At 41.0% G+C, this 16,882-nt stretch overlaps 1 protein-coding gene across 1 annotated transcript in view; it reads left to right on the top strand.

Annotated features, from left to right (window-relative positions):
• Positions 1–16,882, top strand: part of DPY30 (dpy-30 histone methyltransferase complex regulatory subunit) — a 937,477-nt gene that overhangs the window by 621,106 nt on the left and 299,489 nt on the right. The gene's annotated exons all lie outside the window — the stretch shown is intronic.

The following is a 16,882-nucleotide window of genomic DNA, read 5'->3' on the forward strand; positions in this document are numbered from 1 at the left end:
GGAGTCTTGGTTTTTTTGTCAAAGGAATGCTGAGCTAGAGCCAGTCCAAATCGTGGTTATTTTTAAGGAAGAAGGGATTCAGAAGCTAAGATCTGGATGTTACATGTTCTCATTGCTACTGGGCCCTATAAGGGGACAGAACTGAGAAATAAATGTATTTGTACATTTTTGCACCTATATACATAGCTGCAGACACACATGCATGCATACACATACATTAAGATTTAGTCTTCATTACAACCCTATGAGGTAACTACTTTTTGTTTTTTTTTTTTGAGATGGAGTCTTGCTCTGTTGCCCAAGTTGGAGTGCAGTGGCGTGATCTCAGCTTACCACAACCTCCGCCTCCCAGGTTCAAGCGATTCTCCTGCCTTAGCCTCCTGAGTAGCTGGGACTACAGGCATGCACCACCATACCCGCCTAATTTTTGTATTTTGTATTTATTTATTTATTTATTTATTTATTTATTTTTGAGTAGGAGTTTTGCTCTGTTACCCAGGCTGGAGTGCAATGGTGTTATCTCGGCTCACTGCAACCTCTGCCTCCCAGATTCAAGTGATTCTCCTGCCTCAGCCTCCCGAGTTGCTGGGATTACAGATGCGTGCCACCACGCACAGCTAATTTTTTGTAATTTTAGTAGAGATGGGGTTTCACCATGTTAGCCAGGCTGGTCTCGAACTCCTGACCTCAGATAATCCACCTGCCTCAGCCTCCCAAAGTGTTTTTTTTTTTTTTTTTTTTTGAGACGGAGTTTCACTCTTGTTGCCCAGGCTGGAGTGCAATGGCACGATCTTCGCTCACTGCAACCTCCACCTCCTGGGTTCAAGCGATTCTCCTGCCTCAGCCTCCCAAATAGCTGGAATTACAAGCATGCGCCACCACACCTGGCTAATTTTTGATATTTTTAATAGAGACAGGATTTCACCATGTTGGCCAGGCTGGTCTCGAACTCCTGCCCTCAGGTGATCTACCTGCCTCAGCCTCTCAAAGTGCTGGGATTACAGGTGTGAGCCACTGCACATGTCCTAAGACATATATTCTTGACTTTGGGAATGGTATCATGAAAATGAAAAAATTCATGTGGCCGGGCATGGTGGCTGTTGCCTGTAATCCCAGCACTTTGGAAGGCTGACGCAGGAGGATCATTTGAGCCCAGGAGTTACAGACCAGCCTGAGCAACATAGTGAGACCCTGTCTCTGCAAAAAATAAAAATAAAAAATAAAAAAAATTAGCTGGGCATGGTGGTATGAGTCTGTAGTCCCAGCTACGTAGGAGGCTGAGGCGGGATGACTGCTTGAGCCCATAGTGAGGTAAGCTGTGATCATGCTGTCCTGCTGGACCCCTATTGACTCCAGTAGGGATGGCACCAGGTTCAAGAGGCTGAAGAAGAGACCTAGAGCCAGCAAAAGAGACGTAGGGTTTAACCAGGGGTAAGTTTCATACAGGGACAGTGCAGCAGCAGTGGGCTGGACAGGAGAATTGTCACTGCTTGTAAAAAGCATGCAGTTTATATAGCACCTTTGCTTAGCACCCTCCACCCCAGCAACCTCCACATAGCAACCCTAATTTCTTAGGTTATTATTGCTGCCAGGAGCATCTGCCATACAGGGTCATTCTCAGGGTATGCTTCAGTTAAGCTGTTGCTGTCAGGTGTGTCAGGTGTATACACGCCACTGTGCTCCAGCTTGGGCAACAGAATGAGACCCAGTCTCGAAAAAACATTTTTAAAAATAATAATTTTTAAAAAGATGCTCCAATTTATTGGTAATTGCGGACATTAAAACCACAATGAGATACCATCAGATTGGCAAAAGTTAAGAATTCTGAGAATGCCAAGCATTGTCATTGGATTGGTGAAGCAAAAGGAACTTTCTAGTCAGAGGGATGTTGGTGTATTCACTTTGGAGAGCAATTTGGCAACTTTTATTGACGTGCATGCCTAGGACCCAGCAATTCTACTCCTTGGTAAATTTTCTTTCTTTCCTTTTTCTTTCTTTTTTCTTTTCTTTCTTTTTTTAAGACAGAGTCTCACTCTATTGCCCAGGCTAGAGTGCAGTGGTGTGATCTTGGCTCACTGCACCGTCTGCCTCCCCCATTCAAGTGATTCTCCTGCCTCAGCCTCCCAAGTAGCTGGGACTACAGGTGTGTGCCACCATGCCCGGCTAACGTTTGTATTTTTAGTAGAGATGAGGTTTCACCAGGTTGCCTAGGCTGGTCTCAAACTCCTAGCCTCCAGGGATCCATCCACCTTGGCCTCCCAAAGTGCTGGGATTACAGGTGTGAGCCACCATGCCTGGATAATTTTATAGATTTTTATAGTATTTTTAATGCTTAGGGTAATATAATTTTAACTATCCATGTTATCTCATTTTAAAATGAGCTCTATTTTTCTCTTAAACAGGTTTCTGAAAATCAATAAGCACTGAAGTATATTTATAATAAGATTGTACCAAAGTCACTCATCTAAAATGTCCATATTTTAAGACTATGCCCAGGGAATAAAAGGATAGGAAGTGTATTAGTGACAAAGTGAATCCAGGGAAACAGAATCTAGAGAATGTATAAACAAAGAAAGATTTATTATACGGAATTGGCTTACTTGAAGATAGAGGCTGACAAGTCCCAAGATCTTCAGTGTGAATCTGAAGACCAACAGGTCCAAAATCCAGGAAGAGCTAATGTTTCAGTTTAGTCTGAAGGTAGGAAAAAAAATCAGCTCAAAGGCAATCAGGCAGGAGGCATTCTATTATGTCTTACTCGTGGAGGAAAATTAGCTTTTTATTTGTTCTATTGAGGCCTTCAACTGATTAAATTAGGGCCACCCACATTAGGGAGGCCAATCTACTTGTCTACCAGTTTGAATGTTTGTTCATTTGTTTGTTTGTTTTGAGACGGAGTCTCACTCTGTTGCCCAAGTGGGGCGATCTCGGCTCACTGCAAGCTCTACCTTCCGGGTTCTCGTCATTCTCCTGCCTCAGCCTCCCAAGTAGCTGGGACTACAGGCGCCCACCACTATGCCCAGCTAATTTTTTTGTATTTTTTAGTAGAGACGGGGTTTCACCGTGTTAGCCAGGATAGTCTTGATCTCCTGACCTCGTGATCCGCCCACCTCGGCCTCCCAAAGTGCTGGGATTACAGGTGTGAGCCACTGAGCCCGGCCACCAATTTGAATGTTAATCTCATCCAACAGTGCTCTCAGACATACCTAGAATAATGTTTGACCATATATATGGGCAATCCGTGGCCCAGTTAAGTTTACACATAAAATTATCACAGAATGGAAATATATCAAAATGCTGTCATACACTTTATTAGATAATAATAACTTCCTTTGGATTTGGCTCTATATTTTATTTAAGTACCATATTGTACTTCCTTAAATCATTATTGCTTTTTTCATGCTTTTAGTTTTATATGTTCAATCACTTTTAGCTTTTGTCAAATTCATTTATGAATAAAACATATTCTCTTGAAAACCTAAACAAAGAATTGACATTTTGCTAAAATAATTTTCATAAGGCCAAATTTCTAAAAATATTTTTGGCCATATGAGGTGGCTCATGCCTGTAATCCCAGCACTTTGGGAGACTATTTAGTCATTATTTCAAATTCTTTATTGTTGAAACATTTATATAATCCTCTTAATTTTCTCACTGATGATTGCAAATCTTTGTTTAAAGCATGAGTTTTAAATGAACATGATTGCTTTTTGGATGAAAAACGCATTTAACACTTGCAACACCACAATTTTTGACAACTGCTAGCATTTAACATTCACTTCACCACTTGCAATGTCATGTTTTTCTTTTCTTTTCTTTTTTTTTTTTTTTTTTGAGACAGAGTTTTGCTCTTGTTGCCCAGGCTGGAGTGCAATAGCGCGATCTCAGCTCACCGCAACCTCTGCCTCCCAGGTTCAAGCGATTCTCATGCTTCAGTCTCCCAAGTAGCTGGGATTACAGGCATGCGCCACCACACCTGGCTAATTTTGTATTTTTAGTAGAGACAGGGTTTCTCCATGTTAGTAGGCTGGTCTCAGACTCCCAACCTCAGGTAATCTGCCTGCCTCTGCCTCCCAAAGTGCTGGTATTACAGGGGTGAGCCACTGCAACTGGCCGCAATGTCATGTTTGTCATTTCAGAGATGAAAATCATGTTTTATTTGTATTAATTCTTGCACAGTATCAAAAGACATTTCAAGATGTTTCAAGACATGATCCAACCTATGGTTCATTATCATGTTCGTCCATAGCATAAAAATGTGAACATTTACAACATTTAAAATAATGCTAAACTTATCAACACTTTGCTGACACTTCATTCTGTGTGTTTCCAACTTATACCCTGTTTTTGAGACACGGTCTTACCGTGTCACCCAAGCTGGAATGCAGTGGTGCAACCTTGGCTCACTGGAACCACCTCTGTCTTCCAGCTTCAAGCGATTCTCCTGCCTTAGCCTCCCGAGTAGCTGGCATTACAGGCATGTGCCATCACGCCCGGCGAATTTCTTTATTTTTTGTAGAGAAGGGGTTTCACTATGTTGGCCAGGCTGGTCTTGACCTCAAGTGATGTGCCCACCTTGGCCTCCCAAAGTGCTGGGATTACAGGTGTGAGCCACCGCATCCGACCTCCAACTTACAACTTTTAATTCAAGCACAATATCCATTCAGAAAGGTGTACATGTTTAAGTCTACAGCTTGATAAATTTTTCACAGACTAACTGCACCCATGTAATTAGCACTCAGATTATGAAATAGAACATGCTAACATCCTAGAAGCCCAAATCTCTGTGCCCTCCTTCAGTTACTTCCATCCCACTCAAGGGTAATTAACATCCTGTTTTTGTACTTTACATTAATAGAATCATAAAGTATATTCTTTTGTATCTGTCTTCTGTTCAATATTATGTTTCTGAGATTCCTCCATATATATGTTTTTTTGAGATAGGGTCTCATTATGTGGCCCAGGCTATAGTGCAGTGGTGCAATCACAGCTCACTGCAGCCTCGACTTCCCACACTCAGTTGATCCTCCCACCTCAGCCTCCCGAGTAGTTGGGACCACAAGTGCATGCACCACCACGCCTGACTAATTTTTTTGTATGTGTAGAGACGGGGTTTCGCCATGTTGCCCAGGCTGTCTCAAACTCCTGGGCTCAAGCAATCTGCCCACCTTGGCCTTCCAAAGTGCTGGGATTACAGGAATGAGCCACCATGCCAGGGCAAGCAAGATTCATTCATATTCTTATGTGCAGCTATACAACTTTCACATATTGTATTATGTGAATACACCATAATTTGTTATGTTGGTTTCCAGTTTGGGGTATGAATGGTTGTAATTATGAATGGTGCTGCTATGAACACTCACTGCTGTCAGTACAGTAGCCATTAGCCACATATGGCTCTTTAAGTAAAATTAAATTGAAAATCAGTTCCTCAGTTGGATTAGCCACATTTCAAGTGCTCATGAGGCTAGTGGCTTTATGAACAGCATAGAATATAGAATATTTCCATTAATGCAGAAAGTTCCATTACACAGCACTGTATACATGACTTGATAAACAAACGAGTTGCCAGGTTATAGGGTGTATATATACTCAGCATTGATAGAAAATAGTGTCAAATAGTTTTGGGGTGTTCATTTTCAAATATTTGTTATAAATTCCTCAATTTTAAAATATGAAAACGCTTTATTTTTTTTTTTTCTTTTTTTTTTTTTTTTTTTTTTTTTTTTTTTTTGAGACGGAGTCTCGCTCTGGCACCCAGGCTGGAGTGCAGTGGCCGGATCTCAGCTCACTGCAAGCTCCGCCTCCCGGGTTCACGCCATTCTCCTGCCTCAGCCTCCGGAGTAGCTGGGACTACAGGCGCCCGCCACCTCGCCCGGCTAGTTTTTTGTATTTTTTTTTAGTAGAGACGGGGTTTTCACCATGTTAGCTAGGATGGTCTTGATCTTGTGACCTCGTGATCCCGCCCGTCTCGGCCTCCCAAAGTGCTGGGATTACAGGCTTGAGCCACCGCGCCCGGCCTTTTTTTTTTTTTTTTTTTTTCTTTATTGAGATGGAGTCTTGCTGTGTCGCCAGGCTGGAATGCAGTGGTGCAATCTCGGTTCACTGCAATCTCCACCTCCTGGGTTCAAGCAATTCTCTGCCTCAGCCTCCCGAGTAACTGGGACTACAAGTGTGCACCACCACGCCCTACTAATTTTTTGTATTTTAGTAGAGACACGGTTTCACCATGTTGGCCAGGATGGTCTCAATCTCCTGACCTCATGATCGGTGTGCCTCAGCCTCCCAAAGTGCTGGGATTACAGGCGTGAACCACCGTGCCTAGCCACTCTACTTACTTTTTACCTAAGAATTACAATGCACTAATAGTAAAACCAAATAAAAAACTAGACTAGGCTGGGCGTGGTGGCTCATGCCTGTAATCCCAGCACTTTGGGAGGTCGAGGCAGGCGGATTACGAGGTCAAGAGACAGAGACCATCCTGGACAACATGGTGAAACCCCATCTCTACTAAAAATACAAAAATTAGCCAGGCATGGTGGCACAAGCCTGTAGTCCCAGCTACTCGGGAGGCTGAGGCAAGAGAATTGCTTGAACATAGGAGGCGGAGGTTGCAGTGAGCCGAGATCACATCACTGCACTCCAGCCTGAGTGACAGAGCAAGACTCCATCTCTAGAAAAAAAAAAAAAAAAAAATGAGACTAAAAGTATTTAAAAGCAGTAGCAATTGTTAGAACAAGGAATGCTTCAAAGGTAATACACAATGAAGCTACATTATTTACCAAGATGCAGGCCAAGCTAGCAGATGTTACAAACGTTTCTTAGGTGTCACTACAACAAAGAGGTTATCACTAGTTGTCACAGAACACAAATTAATCCATATTCGAATTTACACAATTTATTAATTTTAATGTTGTACTTACAATAATGCTATTTACCATTGACACAGATGCATTTCAATATTTTAACAATTGAGACAGTCATGCTGGTCTCTATCAGTGAAATATCATATCTGCTTATAAATAATCTCAACCAATACTGGATATTATTAATCTTTTAAAGTTTTGGCAATCCGAGAGGCCAATGTTGTTCATTCACATTTAATCAGGAATGAATTTGTGCATCTTTGCATATATTAGTTGGTCTTTTTACCCTCCCCTTGAATTGCTGATTTACGTCCCTGGCCCATTTTATTGATTTATACATATTAATATTATATACATATGATTGTCCATGTATTTCCTTTGCCCATTTAAATTTACTGATTTATAAATGTTTTTATTAAGAAAATTAGTCCTTTGTCTACATAAGTCCTACAAATATTTTCCCCCGATTTGTAGTTTATCTTTTTCCTGTAGAATCATTTTTAATGACAGGTCTTCAAGTGTCTTGATCACTTTTCCTTTGGCTTCTGTGTTTTATGTAATGCTTTGAAAGCTCCATCTTCTCAAAGATCGTATGAAAAGCTTATTCCAGTTTTTAAAATATTGGATACATGGGTAATGTACTTTGGTATAAGGAGTGAAGTATAGATCCAGCTTTACGTTTTGCTTTTTTTGTTTTTTTTGAGACAGAGTCTCACTCTGTCACCCAGGCTGGAGTGCAGTGGCACAATCTCGGCTCACTGCAAGCTCCACCTCCTGGGTTCACGCGATTCTCCTGCCTCAGCCTCCCGAGTAGCTGGGACTACAGGCGCCCGCCACCACGCCCGGCTAATGTTTTGTATTTTTAGTAGAGACAGGGTTTCACCATGTTAACCAGGATGGTCTCAATCTCCTGACCTCGCGATCCGCCAGCCTCGGCCTCCCAGAGTGCTAGGATTACAGGCGTGAGCCACCGCGCCCAGCCCAGCTTTACATTTTTCAGACTGGCCTACCATGTCTTTGTCAGACATTGCCATTTACCTACCTGGCATCCATTCTTCCTCACTAACAGATCCCTGACTTCACTTAGGGCTGGAATGTCCCAGCTTAAAATACTTTCCCCAACTCTTTGGCAGCAAGGGGTGGCTATGTGATTCAGTTCTGTCCCATGAGACATGGATGGAAGCCACTGAGTGGGGCTTCCAGAGATTTTAAATAAGGACACCTTTGACTGATGTGCTCCATTTGGTCTCTTAAGCTTCATCTTCCTGCTTGAAACGTAGATTAATACTTAGAGGTGAAATAACTTTTCTGAGACAATGAGGATGAAAGCCACTCATCAAAGATGGCAGAATAGAGCAGTAAGTGGAGCTTGAGTTATTAATAACACTGTTAAACTGCCGTATCAGTTATGGATTATGTAACCTTGGATTTATTATGTGAAAAAATAAATTCACAGTGAAGCTAGTAATCATAGGAATTTTTGTTTCTTGCAACCAAATATGTTCCTATCTGATACAGTATCCCCACTTATTTAATATTCCATATTTTTATATCAATTTGACATGCTACCTTCATCACCTTCCCATGTATAATTAATTGGGTATAATTCTGGAAACCCTCCTGTTTCATTGACCTAAATGACTTAAGTTTTTAATAGCTAACATAATAACAGTCAATGTTTATTGAATGCCAAAACTATTCTATGTTTTTTACATTAATTATCTAGTTCTTTTAACCCTCACAACTGCCCTTGGAGCCTTATTTTTTATTATTTTTTATTTTTTTATTTATTTTTATTTTTTTTTTGTTGAGACAGAGTCTTGCTTTGTCGCCCAGCCTGGAGTGCAGTGGCCGGATCTCAGCTCACTGCAAGCTCTGCCTCCCGGGTTCACGCCATTCTCCTGCCTCAGCCTCCTGAGTAGCTGGGACTACAGGCGCCCGCCACCTCGCCCGGCTAGGTTTTTGTATTTTTTAGTAGAGACGGGGTTTCACCGTGTTAGCCAGGATGGTCTCGATCTCCTGACCTTGTGATCCGCCCGTCTCGGCCTCCCAAAGTGCTGGGATTACAGGCTTGAGCCACCGCGCCCGGCCCTTTTTATTTTTTTTGAGACGAAGTTTTGCTCTTGTCACCCAGACTTGTAGTGCAATGGTGATGTCTCAGCTCACCACAATCTCCACCTCCCAGGTTCAAGCGATTCTCCTGCCTCAGCCTCCCTAGTAGCTGGGATTACAGGCATGCGCCACCATGCCCAGCTAATTTTGTAATTTTAGTAGAGACAGGGTTTCTCCATGTTGGTCAGGCTGGTCTTGAACTCCCAACCTCAGGTGATCTGCCCGCCTCTGCCTCCCAAAGTGCTGGGATTACAGGCGTGAGCCACCATGCCTGGCCAAGGAATTCTAAAGCTGTTTTAAAAGACTTTGCATTTCAGTATGCATCCCTAAACACTATAGCTTAATTTTTCCTGGGTTTGAACTTCATATAAATAAAGTAATACAGTACAAATTCTTTGTTGTCTCTTTCACTCAACATAATACTTGTGAAATTCTTCATGTTCTTGTATGTGACTTTAGTTCATTTATTTTCATTGCTGCATAAGATTCCATTGTATAATTATACCAACTTGTCTATTCTGTGTTGATGGACATGTTTCCATTTTTGGCTATTTGAATAATGTTAACTGTGCACATTTTTGTACATATGTCTCTTGTGGCACATGTACATGCATTTCTGTTGAATATATGTCAAGAGTATAATTGCATACCTTGGCCTTTAGTATTAAAAGCACGTTTCTGGCTGGGCGCAGTGGCTCATGCCTGTAATCCCAGCACTTTGGGAGGCCAAGGCGGGCAGATCTCCTGAGGTTAGCAGTTCGAGACCAACATGGTGAAATCTCGTCTCTACTAAAAATACAAAAATTAGCCGAGCGTGGCGGTGGGTGCCTGTAATCCCAGCTACTCAGGAGGCAGAGGCAGAGGCTGAGGCAGGAGAATCGCTTGAACCCAGGAGGCAGAGGTTGCAGTGAGCCAAGATCGCACCACTGCACTCCAGCCTGGCAACAGAGCAAGACTTTGTCTCAAAAAAAAAAAAAAGCACATTTCTGATACCGTATTTCTACTCAAAAGCTCTGACGGGCTGGGCACGGTGTCTCACACCTGTAATCCCAGCACTTTGGGAGGCGGAGGTGGGCAGATCACTTGAGGTTGGGAGTTCAAGACCAGCTTGGCCAACATGGAAAAATCCCGTCTTTACTAAAAACAAAAAAATTAGCTGGGTGTGGTGATGGGCACCTGTAATCCCAGCTACTTGGGAGGCTGAGGTAGGAGAATCACTTGAACCTGGGAGGCAGAGGTTGCAGTGAGCCGAGATTGCACCACTGCACTCCAGCCTGGGCGACAGAGCGAGACTCCGTCTCAACAAAAAAAAGCTCTGACAAAGAATGGCCTAGAATGTCAGGTATGGTGCTGACTTACCTGTTCAATTTCATTAACTACTAAACTTCAAACTGGCTTTCTTTTTGTATTTTTAAATATTTTTCCCCCAAGCGCACTCACAAACTGCGATTCTATCTGAAATAGTTTTCCCTACCTTCTTTGCCTAGTTAACTTTTATTTTTCCTTAAGATTTCAGCTTAAGCATCGTTGCTTCAAAGGAAGCTTCTTTTATATACTTGCTTACCACCACAGGCCTTTTTTACTCATTTGTTGCAATAGTTTTACAATTTGTGAAATTAATTGGCTGAGTCCCCAGCAAAATAAGCTCATTAAAGTCAGGGTGTGTGTATATGGGGGCGGGGGCCTTTTTTTTTTTTTTTTTTTTTGAGACGGAGTCTTGCTCTGTCGCCCAGGCTGGAGTGCAGTGGCGTGATCTTGGCTCACTGCAAGCGCCGCCTCACTGGTTCACACCATTCTCCTGCCTCAGCCTCCCGAGGAGCTGGGACTACAGGCGCCTGCTACCACACCCGGCTAATTTTTTGTATTTTTAGTAGAGACGGGGTTTCGCCGTGTTAAACAGGATGGTCTCAATCTCCAGACCTCGTGATCTGCCTGCCTCGGCCTCCCAAAGTGCTGGAATTGCAGGCGTGAGCCACCGCGCCCGGCCTATGGGGGTCTTTTTTGCATATCATTGTATCCCTACACTCAGCACAGTACTAGGTTCATACAGGAAGGGGTTAATAAATACGTGATTAATATCTTTTGTCCCTTCACATTCCGGGTGCCAAATTCAAATGCTGTTTCTTCTCAATGTTTTATTATTCAGGCCACGACTAGCACAATCCTTTGAAAATAAAATTTTTATAAGGTAAAAGATTTTATTAAATACCATTTGGTAAAAAAGATTGAATGAAGAATTTAGTACCTAGGCCCATCATAAACATGAGTGTTTTTACTGTTTTCCATGAAGAGACTATAATTATCATAGGAAGTAATTCTCCACAAGGATTACAAAACATATGTGTTGTTTTATTATTAAATGGTGCTTACTATTTAAAAGATACTTTACATAGAGAACTAATTCCACCAAAGTGAGTAGGTATAAAATAGAGCAAAAATATTGAACTTAATCATTTATTCTTCAGCAAGTGTTTGTTATGTGAATAGCAGCAATCTGCTTTTACAGTATCTTTTCCCCTTTATCACCAGATGAGAAATTTCTCCCCATTATCATTTTGTGTAATCTCATTTGTTCTTGTGTAAATACTTCTGTTTGGTTTTTAATAAAAATTGCTCAGTGGCAAATATTACAGAAAAACCAAGGTTTTTATTCTTGATAAACTTAATTCACTGATAGTCTAGTGGTAACAAAATTATTACAGGTGGGAATGCTTCCTTTTTAAATAAGTATTAACAACTTGTATATACACTATTTACAACTTCAAAATATTTTACACAAATATTCTTTTTCATATTAGTATCTAACTTATCTCAGCAACAGCATTAGTATAGCATGGACTACTATAAACCAAATATCTTCAAAGTAGAAACTTGCAAATATCTTGCTGAAAATAGAAAAGCTGAAATGAGGATACTGCCAATATAAAATGTAAAGTAGGGAAACATTTTACTACTGCCATCTTAATCTTCCCTATATTCTTTCTCTAATGTAACCTCCAAACTGCAAACTCAGTATATCAAAAGAATTTTCAAGGAGAAAACTAATCCTAAATTTCATGTTTAATAACATATGCCTTGTATAGGGAACATTCTCTTAAACATTTTTTATATCACCGTAAACCATAAAGACATGGTTTGGTCTAAAATTTTTACAAGTTTGTTACAAATAAAATATATTCATAAGTAGAAGTTTCTTCAGAATGTATTTTTTAAGAGACAAGGTACTATGTTGCCCAGGTTGGAGTGCAGTGGTTATTCACAGGCACGATCCCACAACCAATCAGCATGGCAGTTTTGATGTATTGTTTTGTAGTGCAAAAATATAAGAATGTCTAGCTTTTTGATGTCAAAGTTGTAATTTAGGGATTTACTTGAAGAGTGTCAACAGATTCTCAAACACACAAAATGCTGCTAGGAAATTACAGTTGAACCTTGACCACCACAAATTTGAATAGTGTGGGTCAACTTATATGCAATTTTTACTTTTTTTGTTTTCGAGACAGGGTGTCAATCTGTCGCCCAGGCTGGCATGCAGTGGTGTGATCATGGCTCAATGCAGCCTCAACCTCCCAGTCTCAAGCAATCCTCCTGCCCCACAGCTTCCTAAGTAGCTGGGACCACAGGCAGGTGCCATATGTCCAGCTAATTTTTCTTTTGTAGAGATGGGGTCTCACTATGTTGACCAGGCTGGTTTTGAACTCTTGGTCACAAAAGAGTCCTCTCGCCTCAGCCTCCCAAAGTGCTGGGATTACAGGTGTGAGATACCGTACCCAGGCATACAAACAATTTTTTTTTCCCAAACTAGGATTGAAAATACAGTTACTGTCAGGATGCAAAACCCATATAAATGATAGGCCTACTTTCTGTATACTTGGATTCTGCAGGGAAGACTATGGGACTTGAGTATGAGTGGAATTTGGTATGCGGTGGTTCTGGTACCAATCCTCTTTGTATACAGAGGAACAACTGCATACAAATGAGGAATGGAGCACTTCTAATTCAGAATATTTTCTAAATTTAAAGTATTACTACGATTTTTTAGAGGCATGGTCTCGCTATCTTGCCTAGGCTGGTCTCCAACTCCTGGGTTCAAGCAATCCTCCTTCCTGCCTTGGCCTCCCAAAGTTCTGGGATAATAGGCATAAGCCACCATGCCTGGCTGTAATTCAGTTTTTAAAGGGAAATTTAAAAGTAGTATAAGGCTCAAAGGTTGAATTAAAGAAACCATTTATGAAGGAGAATAATAAAACAATATTACTTTGTGTACATATGTCAGTGCAGAGAATTGGTGAGGGTGATTTTTAGCTCTGTTAAGACTTGTTTCAGAATGCCATACCACAGTCTGAAAGAATCATATGAAAGTAAGACATTATTTTAAAAACAAAAGTGCTGGGCATGGTGGCTTAAGCCTGTAATCCCAGTACTTTGGGAGGCCAAAGCGGGTGGATCACCTAAGGTCAGGAGTTTAAGACCAGCCTGGCCAACATGGCAAAACCCTGTCTCCATTAAAAATTTAAAAAAATTAGCTGGGCGTGGTGTTGGGCACAGGTAATCCTAGCTACTAGGGAGGCTGAGACACGACAATTGCTTGAACCCAGGAATTAGAGGTTGCAGTGAGCTGAGATTTCACCACACACTCCACCCTGGGTGACAGAGCAAGACTCCGTCTCCACCCCCACCCACAAAAAAGTGTCACAATTCCCTAAAGCCTAAAAGTGGCTAAAATGTGCACTAACAAAAATGAGTATTTAAAAATATTCAACTAGTTTTGTTGACTACGAAAAATATTTTTATTAAGTTGTAGGAGCATTATTTTATTCAATGTTTTGTTACATCAAAATTTTTTTAAATGACTAAATTTTAAACAATATTTAAAAATATTTACTTCATATTTTAATTCAATGCAAATTTTCATGAATTTAGAAGCCTATATTAATACAGCTTGAGTATACCCTTTCCAGAATGCTTGGGTGTCTCAGGTTTCAGATTTTTTCAGATTTTGGAATATGTGCAGAAATACACAGTGGTTGAGCTTTCCTAATCCAAAAATCTGAAATGCAAAATGCTCCAATGAACATTTCCTTTAAAGTTTCACATCGGCACTCAAAAAATGTTCTTATCTAGAGCATTCTGAATTTTGGATTGGGGTGCTCAATGGCTACGTATTTGGGGAATTCCTGGAAATGGAGACATTATTACATAAAAAACTGTCTTACAGACCATAGAAATAAGGTTTTATAATGGTTCATAAACTTTACAAATCTTCCTAAACTACTTTTTAAAACAATGCTTAATTATACGTAGACTTCGATTTTTAATCAAAATTTCAATTATTTTACAGTCAACTTGAAACAGAAGCAAGCATGTCTCCTACTTATTTTTTGGAGGATTACCATTCATCAGGAGTACTACAACTGGTAACACTTAAAACACACATATTTACTCACACACAACTAGAAGAGACATAGGATTATCTGGCCAGTTCTGTTTTTTTGTTTTGTTTTTCATTTTTTTTTTTTTTTTTGAGACGGAGTTTCGCTCTTGTTGCCCAGGCTGGAGTGCAATGGCACGATCTCAGCTCACCGCAACCTCCACCTCATGGGTTCAAGCAATTCTCCTGTCTCAGCCTCCTGAGTAGCTGAGATTACAGGCATGTGTCACCACGCCCGGCTAATTTTGTAATCTTAGTAGAGATGAGGTTTCTCCATGTTGGTCAGGCGTCTCAAACTCCCGACCTCAGGTGATCCACTCGCCTCAGCCTCCCAAACTGCTGGGATTACAGGCGTGAGCCATCATGCCCAGCCTGTTTTTTTTTTTTTTTTTTTTTTTTTTTTTTGAGACGGAGTCTCGCTCTGTAGCCCAGGCTGGAGTGCAGTGGCCGGATCTCAGCTCACTGCAAGCTCCGCCTCCCGGGTTCACGCCATTCTCCGGCCTCAGCCTCCCGAGTAGCTGGGACTACAGGCGCCCGCCACCTTGCCCGGCTAGTTTTTTGTATTTCTTAGTAGAGACGGGGTTTCACCGTGTTAGCCAGGGTGGTCTCGATCTCCTGACCTCGTGATCCGCCCATCTCGGCCTCCCAAAGTGCTGGGATTACAGGCTTGAGCCACCGCGCCCGGCCGCCCAGCCTGTTTTAAAAATTCTAATGAACTGACCGGGCACAGTGGCTCACGCCTGCAATCCCAGCACTTTGGGAGGCCAAGACGGGTGGATCACGAGGTCAGGAGATCAAGACCATCCTGGCTAACACAGTGAAACCCCGTCTCTACTAAAAATACAAAAAATTGGTCAGGTGTGGTGGTGGCCATCTGTAGTCCCAGCTATTCGGGAGGCTGAGGCAGGAGAATGGTGTGAACCCAGATGGTGGAGCTTGTAGTGAGCCAAGATTGGGCCACTGCACTCCAGCTTGGGCGACAGAGTGAGACTCTGTCTCAAACAACAACAACAAAATTCTAATGAACTAATAATTAGGTTGGAAATCATTATTTAAAAAATCAGTTATGACTCAGAAAATATTATTATATAAAAATTCAAGGAGAAGACATTGTTATGGTCATCTTACCATTATTAGCCATAGCAGTACTGTGTCTTGCACACATCTACAAATCATGGTGTTTTTGTTGTTTTTGAGACAGAGTCTCACTCTATTGCCCAGGCTGGAGTGCAGTGGCACAATCTTGGCTCACTGCAACCTCCACCTCCAAGGGTTCAAGTGATTCTCCCTGCCTCAGTCTCCCAAGTAGCTGGGATTATACAGGTGCTTGCTACCACGCACAGCTAATTTTTGTATTTTTAGTAGAGATGGGGTTTCGCCATGTTGGCCAGGCTGGTCTCAAACTCCTGACTCAAGCTGTTCATCCATTTTGGCCTCCCGAAGTGTTTGGATTACAGGCGTGAGCCACTGTGCCTGGCCTACAAATCCTGTTTTTAAACTGACAATCTGTTCTAACTACTTTGCTCATTAGCACACAAAGATGATATTGGTTGAGTTTGAAACATTGTAATTTGTATTTACAGAAACCATACCTTTTTAGAACAAAAATACCTCATTTTATCTTATATCATTAGGAATACACATGATCCATATAATTTTTAAAATTCATACCTTAAAACAATGATAGTTTTAAAAAATGAAACCATTTTTTAATAGAGGTGATCCTAAAATACCTTCATTTATTGCCTTGTAAAATTCTACCTCCTGGTCCTGACCCCCAGGCTTTTTGTGAAAGATTCCAGGGTCAACACTATGAATGTCAAATATTATAATCCATTATAACAAAGTATTAACCTCAGCAATTTCTGAAGTGTAACAAATGTTTCTCTTACAGTTGCTGCTTCTGTAGGCATAGATATTTCCTGATTACTTCATATTATTCTAACTTCTAGAAGTCCTATCCCTCTGGTGCTTCTCACCTGTTTTTAAAAAAATCAGTACGTGTAATTTTCTACATTATTCTAGCTCAAAGGTGCTCCACTTTTTCTGCAGCTTAAAATAAGTTTTTCTTTCTTTCCTTTTGGGATCGGGGAAAGGAAGACGGGTGGGCTTGATAACATGTTCATTTGTAGGTTTGCTTCAGAGGTGCAAGATATTTCCTGATGGATAAGTTTGCTAAAGAAATACATACCGAGAGGTCGCCATGTTATCATACTGAGGACAGCAGGAAACTCTTCCGGGTGACACCAGAAAGGATAATACAATAATTTGCTAATAGTTAACAGACATTTGCTATTTTGTGGACATAAATAAAATGATTTACCTACTTTACAAAGTAATACTAACTAAAGGTATATCTAAAAACCTTTGAAATTATTTGCAACAAATATTTCACTGATAAAAATTTCTTAATATTTCCCTTAGCAAAAACTGTACATTTGTTAGAGAGTACCTGATACTTGTTAAAATATCA

The sequence above is a fragment of the Macaca thibetana genome, chromosome 13, assembly GCF_024542745.1.
Source record: "Macaca thibetana thibetana isolate TM-01 chromosome 13, ASM2454274v1, whole genome shotgun sequence".
NCBI lineage: Eukaryota > Metazoa > Chordata > Mammalia > Primates > Cercopithecidae > Macaca > Macaca thibetana.